Source organism: Pelobates fuscus, chromosome 2 (assembly GCF_036172605.1).
Source record: "Pelobates fuscus isolate aPelFus1 chromosome 2, aPelFus1.pri, whole genome shotgun sequence".
In the NCBI taxonomy this organism is placed as follows: Eukaryota; Metazoa; Chordata; class Amphibia; order Anura; family Pelobatidae; genus Pelobates; species Pelobates fuscus.
The window spans coordinates 198,849,598-198,864,257 of NC_086318.1; positions in this window are offsets into that span (position 1 = coordinate 198,849,598).

Sequence of the window (14,660 nt, forward strand, 5' to 3'; positions counted from 1 at the left end):
TGTCCAGATTTTAAAGTCCAGAGGTTGAGAAAGTCCAAAATTAGTATACCAATATAGATGTAAATATACAGTAGCCAGAGGTGGTATTCGGAGGTATGGGAAGGATTCTTCTACGGGAATGTCATTGCCTCCCATTATATTACTTCCAGTGACATCCCCATAGAAGAATTCTTCCTATACCTCCGGATACCACCTCTGGCTACTGTATATTGGAATCCACTGTAGTGGTTATGGTGCTTTGTGTCCCTTTAAACAGACAATTATTCTTAATACTTCATCATTTCTTCTCATTAAAGTATGTTTTTAATAGCAGATAATTGGTTCCTATGTCAATGCCTAAAATTCTGAAAACACAGTAGTCAACCAACACAGATCTTCAATTTGAATTATATTAGTAAATGTAGTATAGTGAATGTTGATGTAAATATAATTATTTATTCAAAAGACTGTCCTTCTAGTCCTTTTCTGTCCACATGTTATTGTAAAGGCTTGTGGTTGATATGTATTTGGCAAATAGGTTTCTAAACAAGAATTAAATATCAAAGGAGGTTTAATACTAACCTGTAAATGTACAAATATTCTCACTTTTCTTGAATTTCTTGAATTAAAGTCAATATTAACCTATAAGTGATGGGTGACCACTGCACTGAAGGCGTATGACCTATACACTGTGCAAACAATGTGCAAAGCAAGGAGGAAATAAGGCTGTCTGCCCGTGACATCACAATGTTTATGAGGTATGCAGGTAAGGCTGTCATAGATATATTTGATATGTTAACTTTTTTTTTTTTTTTATTAAAAATGTGCTTGAACTCACTTTTTTCTTTTTTTTTTAAATCTCTTTTATATCTGGTCATTGCAACCTGGATGTGTCTTATGGTTATTTTTTTTACTTATTCTTATTTTTTATTTTGTCTCTTTCTGGTTTGAATATATTTTTTAGTGTAGTCCTGTTATTTCATATTTCCTCCATAGCGTTAAGCTCAGACACTCTTGGGTCGGTTAATACCTATCTCTCATTCCATGCTTTACCTTTGGTAGAGTTGCTGCCTTGCATCTTGCTGAAGATCTTCATAAATCATGACAACCTTCTAGCAGGTTCTTAAGTCTTTCTCCAGTCCTACTTGCTGTGATGAGTTTCTGTTTTTTTTTTTCCAAGTTTTATGGCTTTATTTATGTCGTACTTATTGCCAAAATGGTAAAATATCTCCATAGTGCATAACCGCCACTTCTAGGAAAGCCTTTAAGTACAAAGCATGCTTACTTATACTGTACTTCTGCGTTCACATTGACTTGGCTTCTGTATGATGCCTCGTGCATCTATTGAGAAATGCTGTGCAGGTGCATGGGTAAATTCTAAGTTACATGGACCTGGACTGCCAGGTATTCCATGTGAATTAAAAAGTGTGAGATTTTAACACATTAGCACCTACAAAGGATATAGGGTACTTGAACCAAGTACCATATGTGGTAGAGTCAGGGGCGGACTGATCAAGGGCCCGCCCTCCTGGTCCTGGTCCAAGGTTTTCTGGTTCCCTGCTATTCTTCTACCCCTTCTTTCTGGTGCTTTTACACATATATTATGTGTAGGCTGCCCAGCACACAGAATGGATGTGTGAGCCACAAATCCCTGACTCCCACATCCCCGAGTGCCCCCCAAAATGGCCAGATTTACTTTTAAGGGGTTAATCCAACCAAAACCAGTGTTTTAATAAACACTGTTTTTAGATGGAGTAACCCTTGCTGGCGTGCCTCCCCAGCAATTAGAATAAAGCAAATTTAATTACACACTTCCACTAATTTTGCTTTGGACATCACAAGCAGCATCCCCCACATGTACAACCTTAAAACTAGCCACATGTGTTTGGAGTCTACTTGTGGGGTTGCGTGCGTGGGGGATGTGGTTAGTGATGTGTTCCTGTATGTCAAAGTGTTGTGTTAGATTAATCCTTTCTCTTGTTTTACCTATTGTACAGCGCTGCAGAATATGTTGGCGCTTTATAAGAGATTGTAAAAGTTGTGTGTGTGAAGGCTGTGTGCAGTATTGCAATGGTGGGTATGCTGTTTGTGATGTGTATGTGAAGGGAGGCTGCATGTCATTTTGTATGTGTGGGGATGCTGCTTGTGGTGTGTCTATACAGTGAGGCTCCTTGTGGGTTTTTGCGTGTGTGAATGGGGCTATTTGCAGTGCATTATGTGAGTAGAGAGGGCTGGCTGTGTTGCAGTGTGTGTGGGATAGAATCTGTAGTAGGCATCTGGTGGTTACTGGGGTTGTAGTGTGTGCGTGTTTGGATAATAGAGGTTCTACTGTGTATAAGTTGGATAGTGGCTGTAGTGTGTGTGTGTAGGGGGATAAATGCTGAAATAGGTGCAGGGAGGCACAGAGGCTGTGGTGGGCACTGTGAGGCGCGGGGACTGAGGTGGGCGCAGGGAGGCACGGGGACTGAAGTGGGGGGTGGGGCTGGACAGAGTATGAGATGGGACATAGATGTTGTGGTGAGCTCAGGAAGGGACATAGGGGCTGTGGTGGGTACTGAAAGGGATAGGAGCTATGGTAGTTGGAGGTGGCATAAGGGATGTGGTGGGTACAGGGATAGGTAGATCCTGGGGTAAGTGCAAGGAGGAATGGTGGCTGAGGTAGGTGCACGGGAACTGAGGCAAGTGCAGGGGGAGCTGTGGTTAGTACTGGGGGGCTGAGGTGGGTGCAGGTGGAGCTGTGGTTAGTACAGGGGGGTCGAGGTGGGTACAGGGAGAAAGGGGGCTGAGGTGGGTGCAAGGGGAGATGTGGTGTGTGGAGGAGGAGCTTAGGTGGGTATTGGGGGCTGAGGTGGTTACTGGGGGCGGAGGTGGGTACAGGGGGACTGAGGTAGGAGCAGAGGTGGGTACTGGGGGCTGAGGTGGGAGCAGAAGTGGGTACTGGGGCTGAGGTGGGTAAAGGAGGTTGAGGTGGGTAATGAGGGGTAGAGGTGGGAGCAGAGATGGGTACTGGGGCTGAGGTGGGAGCAGGGGGCTGAGGTGGGTACTGGGGGCTGAGGTGGGTACAGGGGGGCTGAGGTGGGAGCAGAGGTTGGTACAGGGGGGCTGATGTGAGTACAGGGGGGCTGATGTGGGTACTAGGGGCTGAGGTGGGTACTGGGGAGCTGAGGTGGGGGCTGAGGTGGGTACTGGGGCTGAGGTGGGTACAGGGGGGCTGATGTGGGCACTGAGGTGGGTACAGGGGGGCTGATGTGGGTACAGGGGGGCTGAGGTTGGGCAGAGGTGGGTACAGGGGGCTGATGTGGGCCCTGAGGTGGGAGCAGAGGTGGGTACAGGGGGCTTAGGTGGTAGCCGAGGTGGGTACAGGGGGGCCGAGGTGGGTACTGGGGGGCTGAGGTGGGAGCAGAGGTGGATATTGGGGGCTGAGGTGGGTACAGGGGGGCTAAGGTGGGAGCAGAGGTGGATATTGGGGCAGAGGTGGGTACAGGGGGGCTGATGTGGGTACTGGGGGCTGAGGTGGGAGCAGAGGTGGGTACAGGGGGGCTGAGGTGGGAGCAGAGGTGGGTACTGGGGGCAGAGGTGGGTACTGGGGGGATGATGTGGGTACTGGGGGCTGAGGTGGGTGCAGAGGTGGGTACTGGGGGCTAAGGTGGGTAGAGGGTGCAGAGGTGGGTAGAGGGGTGCAGAGGTGGGAACAGGGGGGCTGAGGTGGGTACAGGGGGGCTGAGGTGGGTACTGGGGGGCTGAGGTGGGTACTGGGGGGGCTGATTTGGGTACTGGGGGGGCTTAGGTGGGTACTGGCGGGGCTGATTTTGGGTACTGGGGGGGCTGATTTTGGGTACTGGGGGGGCTGATTTGGGTACTGGGGGGCTGATTTGGGGTACTGGGGGGCTGATTTGAGTACAGGGGGGGCTGATTTGAGTACAGGGGGGGCTGATTTGGGTACAGGGGGGCTGAGGTGGGAACCGGGGGCTGATTTGGGTACTGGGGGGGGGCTGATGTGGGTACTGGGGGGGGGGGCTGATATGGGTACAGGGAGACAGGGGGGTGCTGACCTGAATTAAAATTATAAGAAGCTTACCTGTGCTGTTTGCCAGGCTGCTCCAGCTACTTATCGTCCAGTGCTCTTCAGGCAGGGCAGGAAGTGATGTCACTTCCTGGCCCCGCCTCTTCCTCCTCACACACAGCACCGCACGGCTGGAGACCTGTCAGCAAGAGCTGAATACTCACTGCCAGGTCTCCCTGAGAGAGAGTAAACGGGTGAGGGAGGAAGGGGGTTAACTACAGAGTGATATGCTGCAGGGGCCCTGCAGCATATCACTGGAATAACGGAGGAATCATGTTTTCTGGCTGAGGAGATCTCTGATCTCCTCAGCCAGAGCATGACTGTGCTGCCGGGCCCCTGACTGCCTCGGGCCCTCGGTCCATGACCGATCTGCCCGACCTGTCAGTCCGCCCCTGATCACTGCTATCAGATAAAAACATATAAGAACATAGGTTATACCCATACAACATCCAAGATGTACTCTCCTGCAGCAGATAGCACAGTAACCCCTTATTATATGTTTACTCCATAGTTTTTGTAATGTGCCACATTTTGGAGCCAGATCTGTAAACTGAATAATAAATATGTCACTGTGGTTTTAATTCTAGTACTGATTCAGGGCCAGGGACTAGGGACTAATGAGAGTATTTAGAAAATCGGGCAGATTAGATGGGCCAAATGGTTCTTATCTGCTGTCACATTCTATGGTTCTATGCTGTACCTTTCCATCTATGTTTGGCTTTTAGTGTTATTTCCTACACATATAAAACAAATAGTTATTTGCTTCTGATACATTAGTAACCACAAACACATTTAATTGCCCATAATTTCTTCTCCCAAACTGAAAATTCTCTAGTTTCATCAAGGTGTCCTCTCTTTCACTGCTCTATCAATTCTGGCTATGTGTAGAATTTGTGTGTCAGCCCAAAATACAGTGTATTTTTAACAACTATTCGCAACCTTAGGTCTTCCATTATTGGCCTACATTGTCTAGGCATCCAACAATTAAACTCGAATACCTTGAAAACTGAAACCCTATGTACTGTCTTATGTATACTATGTCAGTATTTAATACCATCCAATACAAATTTTGGAATTCCCCCCCAAAAGTTAGGAATAAAGAAAATCGAAATGGTAACTGATTTTAATATGTTACAGAATTACTCCAACCCTTTTTAAATGCACCTTTTTTTAAGGTTTATAAGGCCTGTTAGGCATTAGTAATTATGTCTGTCCATTATAAACCTGTAAAATGAGCATTAACGTATCTGGAAACCAGAGCTGAAAGTAGCTCCACGCTTTAGTTAGCACACCCAGTCCAACATCACTGCTCCATGGGTCAATCAAATGCTTCTCATGAGAAGTGGGAGAATTAATCTTAAAAACACAGGAGAATCATATGAAATCATAGTGAGGCCAAGAGGGTTTAAATGAGAGTGAGAGAGGAGATTCAAGCTTCCCTTTTCATTCATTTACTTGATTCAATTATGCCTAAAAGATAAAATAACATATCTTAATCAGAGGTAACCAGAAGAATTTTGTTACAAAGCCTTTATTCTTATATAATTCCATTGAAAGCTGAAAGGAAAATATGTCTAAAAAGCAATTCAATAATCCTTACATCTTCTAGAATTCAGGTATCTTGAAAAACATACAGTACAGACGAGGAACATGGAGTATTTAAGTTGGATATATATGATCTGTTTTTGATCAGATATATGCCTGCTTTTTAGCAGGTTCCTTACATTTTTTTGCTGATTTAATTCTAATCTTTTTGTCAGGTATTAGCTTTTACATTATACTAGGTCCTTCTATTTCTAAAATGAAAATAGACTTTTTAGAAGGAAAAGCTGACCTCTGCTTTATAATTATACGTTATCAACATTTTCCCATTTTTGAAATCCCCCAACAACTCAAGATTTTTAAATGCATTATGTGTTAGTAAGGGTACAAATGGAATATAATTATCTAAGGAAACAGGATGGTGAGCTGCATCTTTAAATCTAATATAACTGGAACAGGTTTTCCAACAGCAGAAAATTAAATTGGAATCATATGGTTCTATGCACTTTGCTGACTTATACCTGCTGAAAACCTGTGTTCCACTTTGTAGCTCTGCTAGGAATTGCTTGTGAGCAAATTCCCACTAAAAAGTCTGTGATTCGGCTGAAGAGTCACTTGAATAAATTAGACTAGATGTGCAATATATAGGCTCACATCTGGCCATATATTATATCAAAGAAGCACTCAAAAATGAAAAATAAACATACCGTATATACTCGAGTATAAGCCGACCCGAATATAAGCCGAGGCCCCTAATTTTATCCCAAAAAACTGGGAAAACTTATTGACTCGAGTATAAGACTAGGGTGGGAAATGCAGCAGCTACTGGTAAATTTCTAAATAAAATTAGATCCTAAAAAAAATATATTAATTGAATATTTATTTACAGTGTGTGTATAATGAATGCAGTGTGTGCGTATGTGTGTGTGTATGAGTGCAGCGTGTGTGTATGAGTGCAGCGTGTGTGTATGAGTGCAGTGTGTGTATAAGTGCAGTGTGTGTGCATGAATGCAGTGTGTGTGTGCATGAATGCAGTGTGTGTGTGCATGAATGCAGTGTGTGCAGGGCCGGTGCAAGGATATTTGCCGCCGTAGGCAAAACATTTTTTGCCGCCCCCTCCCCCCCCCATATGTCCTGACTTCCCCTCCTCCTCCCTCAGTGGTCCTTACCTCCCCACCCCCGTGTTCCTTCACTCCCCCCCCCAGTGGTCCTGACTCACCCCTCCCCTAGTGGTCCTTACCCTCCCCTCCCCTAGTGGTCCTTACTTCCCCCTCCCCTCCCATAGTGGTCCTTACTTCCCCCTCCCCTCCCATAGTGGTCCTTATCCCACCCCCTCCCTCTCATAGTGGTCCTTATCCCCCTTCTCCCTCCCATAGTGTTCCTTATCCCCCCCATCCCTCCCATAGTGGTCCATATACCCCCCTCCCTCCCATAGTGGTCCATATAGCCCCCCTCCCTCCCATAGTGGTCCTTACCCCCCCCCCTCCCTCCCATAGTGGTCCTTATACCCCCCTCCCTCCCATAGCGGTCCTTATACCCCCTCCCTTCCATAGTGGTCCTTAACCCACCCCCTCCCTCCCATAGTGGTCCTTATCCCCCCCCCTCCCTCCCATAGTGGTCCTTATCCCCCCCCCCTCCCTCCCATAGTGGTCCTTATCCCCCCCTCCCTCCCATAGTGGTCCTTATACCCCCCCCTCCCATAGTGGTCCTTATACCCCCTTTTTTTTTATTATTATTTTTTTTTTTATTATTTTATTTCTTATTTTATTTATTTTATTTTTTTCGTCCCCCCTCCCTGCTTGATATATGGCAGGGAGGGGGGCTCTCCTTCCCTGGTGGTCCAGTGGCAGTTCAGTGGGGGGAGAGGGGTGCTGGCAGAGCTGTACTTACCTGTCCTGCAGCTCCTGTCAGCTCTCTCCTCCTCTGCGCCGTCCGTTCTGCTCTTCTGTCAGCTCCCAGTGTAAATCTCGCGAGAGCCGCGGCTCTCGCGAGACTTACACTGGGAGCTGACCGAGGTGCTGAACGGACGGCGCGGAGGAGGAGAGAGCTGACAGGAGCTGCAGGACAGGTAAGTACAGCTCTGCCAGCCCCCCTCTCCCCCCAGTCTGTATTATGGCAATGCAAATTGCCATAATACAGACTCTGACTCGAGTATAAGCCGAGTTGGGGTTTTTCAGCCCAAAAAATGGGCTGAAAAACTCGGCTTATACTCGAGTATATACGGTATGTGTTCCTGTAAAGTTACCTTCTCGCGGCACTGCGTGATCCCTGTGGTTAAGCAATATGAGCCTCCGTGTCTTGACATAAAATTAAGTTCTAGACTCTCACATTTATGTCTCCTACCAAAAAATTACAGATACTAATATCCTTTAATTGCAATTAATGGAGATTGTTATATAGTCTTGGGATCCATAATGGGCGGTTGGTTAGAGCTGTGTGTGAGCAGGACACTGGGTGCGGGTGCCGATACTATAGTCCCCCGTCAGGGAGCGTGCCCCCCCGTGGCGGTGTGTCCATTCCCCCATCTTCCCTGTGCCCCCCTCCCCTTAAAAGGAATCTGCACAGTGTGTACAAGCAATACCTGCCCTCCCCATTCAGATCAAATACATAAGTGCCTGATGTAAATTAGCCTCTTTTGTGTGGGACCGGTAGGGTGATACTTGCAGGCAGATGTCCGGGTGGTACTCCGGAGCTGGATGATGGCAAACGTCCACTGCAGTTCGGCAGCTTTTTTAATTGTTCATAGTAAGCCATTATTTACAGTGTCTGGATAGTGCAGGCGCGCCCAGGGATGCAGGAGATGCAGGGAGATTTAGTTTAGGTACCACATGTCCCAGGGCCTGTCTGCCTCGACTAGGCCGAAGTTCCTGAGGGTCCCGTATCTTGTAAGCGAGATCGCCGCTGCCTCGGGGGTTTAGGGGACAGAACCTCGGGTCCCATGGCAAGTGTATAGAAGGCCAATGGGTCAGGCCATTGCATAGACACCAGGGTAACCTGGAGTTCTTGCGTCTGCGCAACAAGGTCTTCTGCCAGTCTGACCAGGAAAGGGCCATTCGCGGTAAAGACTTGCAGTCCTGTTGGGAAGCACCAGCGGTACTTCAGGATCCTCGTGAGTGGGCGCATTGCCCTGCAGTATGCCAGAGTAGCCGGGGAAAGGTCTGGGTATAGTTGGATTTCCACTCCGTTCTTTAGGACTCATTCTGTCTCCCGAGCCTTCCGCAGCACGTCTTTCTAAATCTGGAAGTTTGCCAGGCAGCATTTGATGTCTCTTTGGGGGGTCTTCCAGGGCCCCTTTAGGGCATACTGCGCGGTGAGCTCTGACATATTCAATCGAGGTCGTCGTGGGCCTACCCAGAAGTTTATTGAATAGTTCAGTGAGGGTCGCCCGTATAGGGTCTGAATTGTCTGCGCTTTCTGGGATACCCCTTATTCTGACATTTTGCCATCGGTCTCTATTATCCAGGTCCTCAATGTTATATACCATCTGTCCGAGTTGGTCTGATTGCGTGTGAATGCCATCTGTATTCACTGACTGAGCTGCTGACACGTGGCCGCAGTCTGCTTCTAGTTGCGAGACCCTGTGATGTAGGCCTTGTAAATCCTTTTGCAGGGCATGCAGCTCTGAAGTGTTAGACCACTGTAAGTCTGTGTTTGCCTCCCTGAGGTGTGATTTTGTTGGTAAGTTGCTAAACAAGGCCACCCAGTCCGGTGGAGCATCTGCGGGAGTTCTGTCAGCCTCTGTTAGTCTCTCCCTTTTGGGAGGGTGATTGCGGTCAGCCTGTGAAGAGAGATTGGCCAGGGTGATCAGGTATTGCCATAGTGACAGGGCCGGAGAGCCCCTGGAGGTGTGTAATGCTCTGTGCGTTTTCCCCATTGTCAGACCTGACACGCGGCACAGCGAGGAAATGTGTGGAGCTGTCGGGGAGCTCTGCCTTCAAGCCACGCCCCCTTCTCAGAAAATTATTGGTCCATAAAACTATTTGTTTTTGTTTTTTAACTGAAACTTTAGAAATTGGACAGCCAATATTTTTTTGCTTCTCAAGTATTTTTTGCGAGCAATTTAGGTATTAGTAGAAGCTTTTTCAATTTCAATAAAAATTTCTTTGGCAGGAATTGAATCCTTAGGAATTGATAAAGCATCAGAAAAATATTTAATCAGGATTTCCTGCATATTTAGAAACTACATGTTGGACTGATTTTTCAACAGATTCATCTAATAATTTTTAATTTGCTCTTTTGGCATATTATCTATAATACTGGCAAAATCTTACTGAGAAGACTTTAACCCCTTAAGGACACATGACGTGTGTGACACGTCATTATTCCATTTTATTCCAGAAGTTTGGTCCTTAAGGGGTTAAGGAATATTTATCAGTCGTATTAAATTATTATTAAAACTGGGAGAAAAAAAACTAAACTATTTACAATAAAATATATAAACCCTATATATTAAAATATATATATCCTTTAATTAGAATGTTAAAAAAACTATATTAAATTAGATTAAAACCTGCATTTAAACTCCAAAGTTTGATAAAACATTGTTAAGAAACTGTACAGTAGGCATGTGCATGGGGAAAATTTTCGGTTCGGTTCGGCATTCCGAAATTCAGGATTTTTGCAATTCGGGACTTCGGCAATTCGGCACTTCAAGACTTCGGAACTTCGGCAACTTCAGCACTTCGGAACTTCAGCACTTCGACACTTCGGAAATTCAGCAACTTCGGAACTTTGGCACTTCAGCACTTTGGAACTTTGGCACTTCGACACTTCGGAAATTCGGCAACTTCGGCACTTCGACACTTCGGAATTTCGGAACTTCGGCATTTCGGAATTTCGGGACTTCGGCACCTCTGGACTTCTCTTGCAGCCGCTTGGTAGATAACTCCCTAATTCCCACGGTATTAGGGAGTTATCTACCAAAAGGCTGAAAGACCTAAATTGGTCTTTCAGCCAAATTTACTAATACTAAGTAAAAATTAGAATGTCTAGTAAACAGTGAGCAGCCTGTGACTGCTCACTGGGGGCCCTAAAGTAAAATGTATCCGAATGTCCAAATTGTCCGAAATTCGTCCAAATTCATATTCGGACCGAAACGAATTGCACATGTCTACTGTACAGAGATGAGATTGAACAGCTGAGGTTAGCACTGTCCGGGAAAAATCTCATCAGAGAGCATAACTCAGCAGTTAAAAAAATCTCCCTTCTCGCAATATCACGCAATAAAAGGGAATAAGATCACACAAGAGATGCAACTCCAACAAAAAGGCTACCATCTTGGCGCTCATGCAGTATAAAATACAAAATTGACAGTATCGAAACCAGGTAAATGCTGAAGAACATGTGACAGAACAAACTAGGTATAATAAGGAAATAAATGAAATACATAAATGGGTTAAATATGCATATTACAAGGAAATGGTGACAGAAAAAGAAATGAAAAGAGAAAAAAGAGAGAAAAATAGATAACTATATATAATAATAACTATATATATATAATAACTATAATGGAAACAATTATATAATATACGAAGAAACATTTTATACTTTATAATTTAGGTGTTTTATGATTGTCTGCTATAGTGAGTAGTAAAGCAGTTTGTAGCATATAGTATAAGTCTCCTGAAATTGAGGATTTCTGGTCCAATCTAATGTTTGTGATAGGGGAGCACTGCAAAACTACTGCACATGTGCAACAAATGCCATACACTGCCAATCTAATGCTTCTCACACAGAAGTAATGAACCCATCACTACTCTATAAAAAGCACTAACTTTGGTGGCGGGGCTTACCGGCGGAGCGAGACGGACGCCATTTCTAGCAGCTCTGGGCGACTCAAACTGAATCCGTCAAACATCACCGAAACTACATGCCATCCACGCAAATAAATACTTGCATTGCCCGGGGGAGATCATTCTGCATCGCCCGATGCCATTTAAGTACAATCCGAGGCAGGCAAAGCCCAAAACGAAAATCCGGGCCTACTACACGCCAAACTACCGCGGCCTGGAGTACTTGTGGGGCGGAGAGAGCCTGGGAGACCCAAGCAACGATCATCCACAGGACCCTGACCAATCCCATGAGGAGATGGGGCGCAGATCACAAAGACCACACCAAGGTACTGCCACAGCACAGCCTGATATAGGGGCACTGCTACAGAAACAAACCCCAGCCAAAATGGCGCCCGACCAGGGCTCAGACCCCCCACAGGCAGACACCTCACCTGCACAAACCACTCAGGGGGACACTCAGAGAACCCCACAGCCCATACAGATCACAACCACTAAACCCATACCCCCACAGGGAACAGCAGACCCAGCCACCAAGCAGGACCTGCAGCAGATGCAAACTATGCTGCAGGATATACAACGCCTGCTGGCAGCAGACCTACCTGCGCTCAAAATTAGCATGCAACAGATCACAGAAAAAGTGACAACCACTGAAAACCAAGTCAAAACAATACAGGGAGAAATCTCTACGCTACAAGACTCGTTCCACCAACTACAACACGACCAGCAACACTTAGCAATACAAGTGGCGGCGCAGGAGGATAAAAACCGGCGCAACCACATCAAAATTAGAGGCATCCCGGCATCAGTGAGCAAAGAGGATCTACCGCATTACGTGAGGCGACTCACACAATCATTACTCCCTACTGCAGTAACAAAGAAACTCGCTTTTGCAGGGATTTACCGCCTACCCACGCCTCCCAGAGCCGCAGCAACGCTAGCCGGAGACGTCATCGTCCGTTGCATCCTACCCCAAGACAAGGGGCACATCATGAGCGCAATCAGGGGTAAGACCCCGCTTGACTTCGAGGAAGCCCAATTAACTTTTTATCAGGACTTATCCAAGGCCACCCTCCAGTGGAGAAAGTCGCTGACAGAACTAACCGGCCACCTACGCACAGCGGGGATACCATGTAGATGGGGAAGCCCTCGCTCCTTGCTCATCACCCACCAGGGGACCACCCATAAACTCACCTCAGGGACTGAGGCCCCTACACTGCTTGCAAAATTGGGCCTACAAAACTTGCCCAACCCGGGCACTCCCCACGTCTGGAATCCAGATGTCTCGGAAACGTTTGTGCCAAGAGGGCAGAAAATGGACACACAAGCCACCTAACGGACAGGGGGAGAGAGGTCTCTTACCCATGCCCGCTCAACGGCAATACCCATATGCCTTGCCTAACACAACCTGTATTCTCCCCACCTTCCCCGCAATACAATGCTGAAGTTTACGTTACTACCCGTTTACCGCAAGTTAGAGGAGATAGCCGGTGACGCTGGCGCGATGCCTCATTACCAGACCACAAGCCATAGCCTAAGCCAAAACCTACCCCCCCCCCCCCCGACAGCCCCTAGGTTAGGGCCACCACCTCTCACGAGTGGTCTCCAGTGGAACTAGACGACCAGGCCACTTCAGAAAGTAGAAATGAGCACCTGTACCACTCACCAGACTACCTGACCGACAAAACGACACCCAGTGCACCCACACGGGCCCTAGCACCACTACGCACCTCCACGCAACTACTTTCTAACACTTATAGGGTCACGCCTCCGACACTGACCCATGACCTAGGTACCGCACCCGCAGACGAATTGCACGACTAAACCCCTATACGACCCCAACCTCGACCTAGGATCTTACGCATGTTATACTAAACAAAAAAAAATTGTGCTAAAACTTATCAAATGCATTAGTTACCCAATGTTAAAGCCTGTTACCCTCTCAAACGATGCATATGTTGCACCATGTATAAGTCTTGTGCACGCAAAAATAAAGAATTTAAAAAAAAAAAAAAAAAGCACTAACTTTGCTCTGCATCATTTTGCTGTACAATATGATACTGAACACTCCTGAACGTTTAACAGGTAAGTAACATTACACCTACAGCCTCCATTCCACATCCCACACACTAAGCCATTTTCCTCACATACACAACAGCTCCTTACACTCATACAAACACACACTAAAACCTCTCTCCAACCACAACACCCCTACAAGCCTCTCCACACTCACTACATGGCAAACAGCCCCGTTAACAGACACGCAACTCCTCAAACAGCTTCCCCACCATGTGAAACCATGACACGCAACTGAAAAGAAGAACCTACACACACAAAATCTCACAAACAGTCTCACCACATACAGGCATACACAGTGCCACAGCCAGTCTACCACACACAACCTCACAAGCAGCCTCCCAGACCCATATTTTTCCCACTGCCCACAATCATGACAAGACGCCTGGATATTGGATAAGGGCCACAGCTTTATTTAAATCAATTCATGCGCCAGCATTTCTTCCCCCTGTCAGCTGTTGGGGTGATTGCCCAACAGACAGATAATCCATATGTGTCCAGAATCCTAGACAGCCTGCCTTTCGCCATCAGCCCTAGCAGGCTACAACTCCCTAAGCCGACTCAGGACTTCCATCACTTGTGCTGGCCAGGAAAACCGCATGCTATGACAAAAAGAACAGAAACAACACCAAACCAACAAAAGCGCACAATAACCACCAAAACTATGGAGGGAGGGCAGGAAACTTCTTTAACCTTAGGTTCTTCTTAACAAGTGGTAAGACCCACCCCTCTGAGCCCCCTTTATCTTGTACCCCTTTTGCCACAATGTATCCCCATTTTAACCCTCCCCTACTATGGACAGCAGTCATGCCTCCCCTTCCTTCTCAGTCTAGGGGAATCCATAGAAGCAGCCTCCCTATACACACACACACACAAAACTCCCTCTCCCAGCCCTGTCCCTCTTTTGTCCTCTGATATTCCACTTATGAGGACACCAGAGACATAACACAAGCAAACAGAGCTCTCCGCATTAACTGCCCTGGAAGGACATCATACTGAGTGTGCGTTAATTGCTTGTGACAAACACACCTCTCGCTGGTTCCGCCCCTACCCATATTGTACTGCTTTGTCTTTAAATGCCCAGGCTGAATTTTTGTCCCAGTCGAGCCCTGGTACTGAATGTAAATATGTATAAAAATCAAAGGTGTTAAGGAGGAAGTGCCTCTAGTAACTGTCTGTCTGACAGCCACTAGAAACATGCTATCCGTCAA